Source organism: Ciconia boyciana, chromosome 14 (genome assembly GCF_034638445.1).
Source record: "Ciconia boyciana chromosome 14, ASM3463844v1, whole genome shotgun sequence".
NCBI lineage: Eukaryota > Metazoa > Chordata > Aves > Ciconiiformes > Ciconiidae > Ciconia > Ciconia boyciana.
Genome location: NC_132947.1, coordinates 1,646,841 through 1,653,018, shown reverse-complemented (window position 1 = coordinate 1,653,018; position 6,178 = coordinate 1,646,841).

The following is a 6,178-nucleotide window of genomic DNA, read 5'->3' as shown; positions in this document are numbered from 1 at the left end:
TAAATGTATATATGTGTACTGTATGCATGCTGCTGGCTGCACACATGCAAAGATGCTCCAAACCCTTGAGGACGGTGGGCACGTTGTGATGCTCTCTGACCGTGTCCTGGGTGTTTAAGGGGGGTCTGGGTTGGACGCACTGCTGCGTTTGGGGGGGTTTATTAACCCCAGGGAAGACAAGGGGGTGTTCTGTTTGTCTGAATCTGCTAGCTGTGTTTGGGGGTGCTGGTCTGGTAAAACAGTGGGAGGAGGGAAACTTGAGGAAAAAGCCTTAGGGTTTGTTAAAGGAAGAGAAGAACAGAGTTTTGCATTAGGAGAGGGTGCTTCTCCTGTTGGAGGGAGGAAGAGAAACCTCTTGGCACTGGTGCGGATGCTGCCAGACGTGAGTGTGAGTGATTTTGGTGCTGCCTCAGTGAGGGGGAGCAGCTTTATCCCAAACGTGTTCATGCTATGAAAGGATTTCTTTTCTTTTCTTTGCAGATGATGCTTTTAATTTCAGGAACTGGAAAGGCTGGTGCCACCCGCAAGCCTGGTGGAGACCAGGCTGGACGAGAGCAGCAGCCATGCAGATCTTCCATCCTGGCTGCAGGACGGGGCTGCCCGGGCTGAGTTAGGAGCCGTGGCTGTGCCGGTGTGTCCTGGCACTCGGGGGACACGCCGCGGGAGCAGGGGACGCAGTGGAGAGCTCCTGTGTCACTTGGCTCTTTCCCATGGCAGCAGACGGATGGATGCTGTGTGTCCACACGGCGACAGAGCCCATTTCTCAGAGTCCCTCGTTAGCCGCGGGGTCATTGTTTGGAAACCTCTAGTTCTGTGTGTCACAGCCCCAGCGAAACCATTAAATCAACCCGGTATTGGCTAATTCTGCCTCTTCCGCCAGGCCAGCTTTGACTATTGCTTACTTTTTCCTTCCCCGCCCCAGGGAGGGGGACAGCACGGCCAGGCCGGCCCTTCCATGGGGACAGAGGTGAGGAGGTGTGTGGGGCTGGGGGGGTTGCTCTGGCACGGTGTCTGCTCTGCGGCTGCTTCAGCCGCGGTCACTGGGGTGGGTGGGTGAGGACACGGCTCAGTGGTGCTGGGTGCTCCGGCATCCCCCGGCCCTTGCCGTGAGCACCGAGGTCCCTGGTGCTCTTGGAGGACGGGGAGGACGTTCCAAGGGGGCTCCTCTCCATGCTCCTGCAGTTGGATAAAGGTTTCCGTGTCCTCTCTTGAGGGCAGGAGCTGCCGTAGCTTCAGCAACTTGGTGTTTTCAGGGAACTGCAATTTTCCTGTATAATGAGTTTTGTTTTCAAACCCAGCCCTGGTGAGATGGACACGGCCATCGGGGGGCGTGGGGGGGTGCGAAGGGAGTGCTTTGCTTTGAAACCGGCAGGCGTGGGGAGGCAGAGTTGCCTTGAAAGGCTTTTTGAGTTTGAAAGGATGCTGGGGTGAGGTGGGTGAAGCAGGAGAGGGGTGTCTGCCCATCCCACCGGTCCGGGAGAACCTCGAACGCTCGCCGGTCCAGCCTGTGTATCCCAAGGGGCAGTGGATGCTGGGAGCAGTGGCGTCTTTCTGGAGGGACTTTAGGTGTCTTTTTAAAAAGTTGGTTTTTATGGACTCTGCACGTCCACTCTTGTTCAGCGATGCTCAGATCACTTTGTGTTGTTTCATTTTTCCACTCCTCACCTGGAATGTGAATGGGGATGGGATCCTGGGAAAACCTCCCTGCAGCCGTGCCTACGCCGAAATCCGCATCCTGAAATAGTGCAGGGAGGGTGGCAGGGTGTCGGGGCTGTCCTTGAACGCCTGGGTTTGCTTGTGGCACTCTGCCGTCTCCATCTCCGATACTGGCAGCAAACTCAGCACCAGGCACCCGCTGCTGTGCTGCCCATAAAGTCCTGCCCTCAAAGTACCAGTTTTAACTTAGAAAAGCACCTGGCAGTTATGAAGCTGAGCCAAGCACTTTTTGGGGTGCCGTGCAGGGCCGGGCTGTCCCCGGGGTGTCCCCAGCATGGGCAGGGTGTGTGCGGGGCTGGTGAGCCCAAAACGGGGCTCCAAAGCCTGTTTGTCCATGGTACGGCTGGGGTGGACCTGGCTGCACCCAGTGCTGATAACCACCAGCTCCTCGAGCTGCCTTTAGAGGAGTTATGACATGCAATCAGGAGGAAAAATGATTTATTCCTCTAAGGCATTAGGTTTGGTTTCGTTTTGGCCAAGTGCTGAACTTGGGGCCACAGCCGATTAGGAGGAGGCCTGCCTAATCAGAGGCTTTTCCCTCCCAGGCTGCCTGCCGTTAAGGTATCACAGTCCTTTCTTCCTTGCTATCTTCGTACTTGGGACAGCATTGGTATGTCAGACCAAGGAAATATGAAGGGTTGTGATCACCGTGAGCTGCTGCTTGCCTCTCCAGCGTGAGCAGTGGTGCTGAGCCGGACCCGGGGCTGCGTTTCTAGCCCAAAGCCCTCTGCTCCCACGCTGTGATGGTGAGTGAAGGTCTCTCCATGGCCACAGGGACACCTTCCCCTAGCGGTGCCGGGGGCTGGAAAGCGTTGGTGCATTTGCCCAGCCCTTGAGAGCTGCAGGCTGAGTGCCCTGCACCAGCCGTCTCTGCTTTGGAGAAACCCATCCAGGTTATCTGGGGGCTGCAGGTTGAGCGGGGACGGCCACGTTGAAAGGGGACAGCTGGAGGGACCTCCTGGCTCCTCTTCAAGGGTGTCTGAGGTCGCATCTGAGCATGGGGTGGGATGGAGTTTGTGGCATCTCCCTGTTGGTGCGGGTGGTGCTGGGGACACAGCAGTGGGCGGCCGGTGCTGGGGCAGAACTGGGAGCGGGCAGGAGGCAGCAGCTCTTTGCCAGCTCCGTGCACCTTTACCTGCCCCGCAGACTATAGATCGCTTTGCCAGCAAAGATTTCCCAGTGTGGGTGTACTTTGCCCTGCAAGGCAACACTTTGTAGGGATGTAAACAGCTCTCCAAGCAATAAAAGCTCTGCAGGCAGATTTTTGGCTGGTGCAATCTTCCCCTCCCTTTGCGGCAGCTTCTGGGGTGGCTGGGCAGGGGGATGCTGGCGGTGCAGCCCTGTATCCCCAGGGAGACCGGCTGTGACGCCCTGGGATGGATTTCCCAGCAGTGTGCTCCACTCCTGGGGTGGCTGTGCTGTTCCCGAGAGCACCCGGTGCTTCCCTGCTCTGCGGAGGGTGGCTGGGTACTTGTAGGGCTGTTGGTAACTCGTGGTATGGCTGGGGCTGAGGCTACAGCAAGCTGTAAATAGAGATTATTAGTGTGTGGATAACTGGCCTTGGGCTGGGTGCAGCAAGGTTGCGGCCGCTGGGGCTTGAGCAAGATGCCCTGGCAGGGCGGAAGGTCCCATGGTGGTGTGTGTGGTTGGTTTGTCTCCTGGTTGCTCGGCCCTGGTTTCAGCAGTGGGGTAAAGCATCGCTCGTGGGGAGCACGTCATCCCCACGGTGCTGATGGCGGCACTGAGATCCAGGGCTCTGCGTTGGGGAGACCCCCAGCCCTGCCCTCCCCCAGTGAGTCCGTGTTCATGGCCCGAGTGCTGCCACAGAGCCAGGGTGGGCTCCTGGGGATGCAACGGGTGTTGTGCACCCCACAACTGGAGCATCAGGGTGAATCTCAGTGGGTCAACCCGCCATGTGAGCCTGGGGTCCCTGCGGCAGGGCTGGGGCTCCCCTGTGCCTGCCGGTGCCCGCTCTGCCAGCCCAGTGTTGCCAGTAGCTGCCTTCCCAGGCCCTTCTCCGGTGCCCAGTCCTGCTCCCCTCTCCCCCCCGGCACAGTGCCGAGCAGGGTCCTGTGGGCAGCCCAGGGCTGCTCCACTCACAGCCGGGCGTGCAGGACTCGCATCCAGAGACAAATTACGTAAGGGCTGCGGATGACTCATGCCAAGTCCCTGTTTTTCTCCAGGTTGCGGGGTGATGGAGGCATTGCCGCTTGTGTTTTCTCCTCTAGGCATCTGTGGGAGCAGCCTGCAGCATTTGGGAAAGACCTGCAGAGGCTCCCACTGCCCGGGCACCCAACCGGCAGCATTGCAAGCAGAGCCGTGCCGTGGTCCTGCCTGGCAGCTGCCTGCGCTGCTGCCTGCGGGCTGCCAGGGAGCGGGAGGCTGCGAGAAATTGCCAGTTCCTCAGTCGCTGGCTTTCTCTGGGCTGGTTAGGGATGTTACCGGAGCAGGAGATGCGCCAGCATCTTCGTGGGAAGGCCCTCCCCGGTCCCAGCTTGTCCCCGGACGGTTGTGCAGCGCACAAAAGGCAGCGTGCCCAGGGCTGGGGGGGCTGCGGCTGAGCCTCATGGGGAAGCACCTCCGTGGCTGTTCATCATGTCGCTGCAGGAATGGAAACTGAAACTCAGGGCTTTCAGCTGGGTTGGTTTGTCTAAAATCAGCAAATCCTGGGTTTCGGTTCTCCCTCGCTCTGATGCTGTTGGTGTGGTGACGCAGATTTGCTTCCTCCCTGCTCCGGCTGCCCAGCCCGGACGGAGGCTTCCTCCCCTCTGCCGGCCAGAGATTAAGTAACAGCAGAGCCCAGCTTCTCCCCTGGGTTTCTTCTCTGTTTCTATCGCTTTTTTATGCATGCCAAGCAGGGCCAGAAGCTTTATGTAAGATGGTGAAAGCTGTTTTCTCCTGGCTCCCAGGGCGAGAGCTGCAGGGGAAATGTCCTACCTGTAAAGTCAGAGTGAAACCTCCAAATGTCTCACCTGTGAAACTCGGAGTGAAGCCTCGGTGCCGAGGCTGCTCTGCCTGGGTGAGCCGGGCACTGTCTGTCCTGGCTCTGGCATCGGGGGGGACGTTGTTCAAGGGTATTTTGTTTCTGGTTTTTACTGCTGTCTGATGATGCCTGGGCTATTACAGAGATATTTGCTGTGGTTTAGGGTCAGTGCTGGGCGGAGGAGGATTTCTGCCCACAGGCAACACAAACCAAGATGGGCTCCATCGCTGTTGCATCTCCCGGTGCCTGTGCTCGCTCCATGCCGGGGCTGGGGACCAGAGCCGACACCTTCCCGAGCTCTTTGGCCTCGTTCGGTTCCGGGGCTGCATCTTCACGGGGGAAAGGACCGCTCCTTTCCTGGGCAGGGCTGGCCCCTGCGCTGCCCCGACTGATAATGGTTCTCATGGCAGCTGCAAGGAAGAGGCCGGGAAGCTCCCTCCGGCAGGAAAGCCGAGCGTAGGGGCTCCATGGGGTCAGCTCCTGCTGCGAGGCTGAGCCGCCCACTTGCTCCTTGCTGACAAAAGGCAGAGCGGAGCAGAGTGCAGCGCTGCAGCCGTGGCCCTGCCGCAGGCAGCCATCATGGCCGTGGGTCTGCCGGTGATGGGGCTTTGGTGCATGGACCAGACGGCTCCGCTGCCCGGGGAGGGCTGGTTTCCACGGCCACCCGCTGCTCCGGTGGGCTCCATCCAGCGCCCGCAGGCCTGTGCAGCACTACACCCCTCCCCAGTGTGAAAGCCCCTTTCCCTCGGGGCTCCCTGGGGTGCTGCTGGGTGGGAGCGGGGCTGGGCTTCCTCCAAGGCACCCGATGGGTGCAACTGTGCAAAGTGAGAAGGTAAAAACATCGTTTCTCTTCCTCCTTCCTTTCGGTGTTGACAAACATACCAGAAACCGGTCCCTGCCCCTCCTTTCTCCCCTGCTCCTGCCGCCTGCGTGCCCTGTGGGCTGGCTCTCGGCTCCTCGGCATTTCCTCTTCCCACTTGTTTCGAGGGTGAGCTTTTATTTCCCTCGTCGACGCTGGCTTTGTGTCAGGGCATCTGCCCGGCGTCACCAAGCACGATGTGCCCGTGCCTCGACAGAGGGATTTAACAACGTTGCTGTCAGCAGTGAAACTTGGCCTCCGGTGCCCGCAGTCTTTTACGGTCACTCGTAGCTGGAGGCGTGGTAGTTTTGCCTGGTTGCTTTCCAGGGCTTGCAGCTGGCCGCTGGCACGAAGGTAATTTTATTAGGTGGGAAGGCTGGGGCCTGGCCCCATCGCTGTGTCGAGCACAGCATCCGCTCTGCAGGTTGGTGCTTTCTGAAGCTCCGTGTCCGGGCTGGTGAGACGATGACGCTGCCACAGCCTCCCTGCTTGTGGTGTGGGGCTGGGGGGGGTTAGAGGAACCTCCCGGGGGGTCCCTTTGGCCTTTTGCTTGGCTGTGTGTGTTTTGGGGGGGTTCTCAGGCTGCAGTGTTAGCAGGGCTGCTGTGCTTACCAGTTATC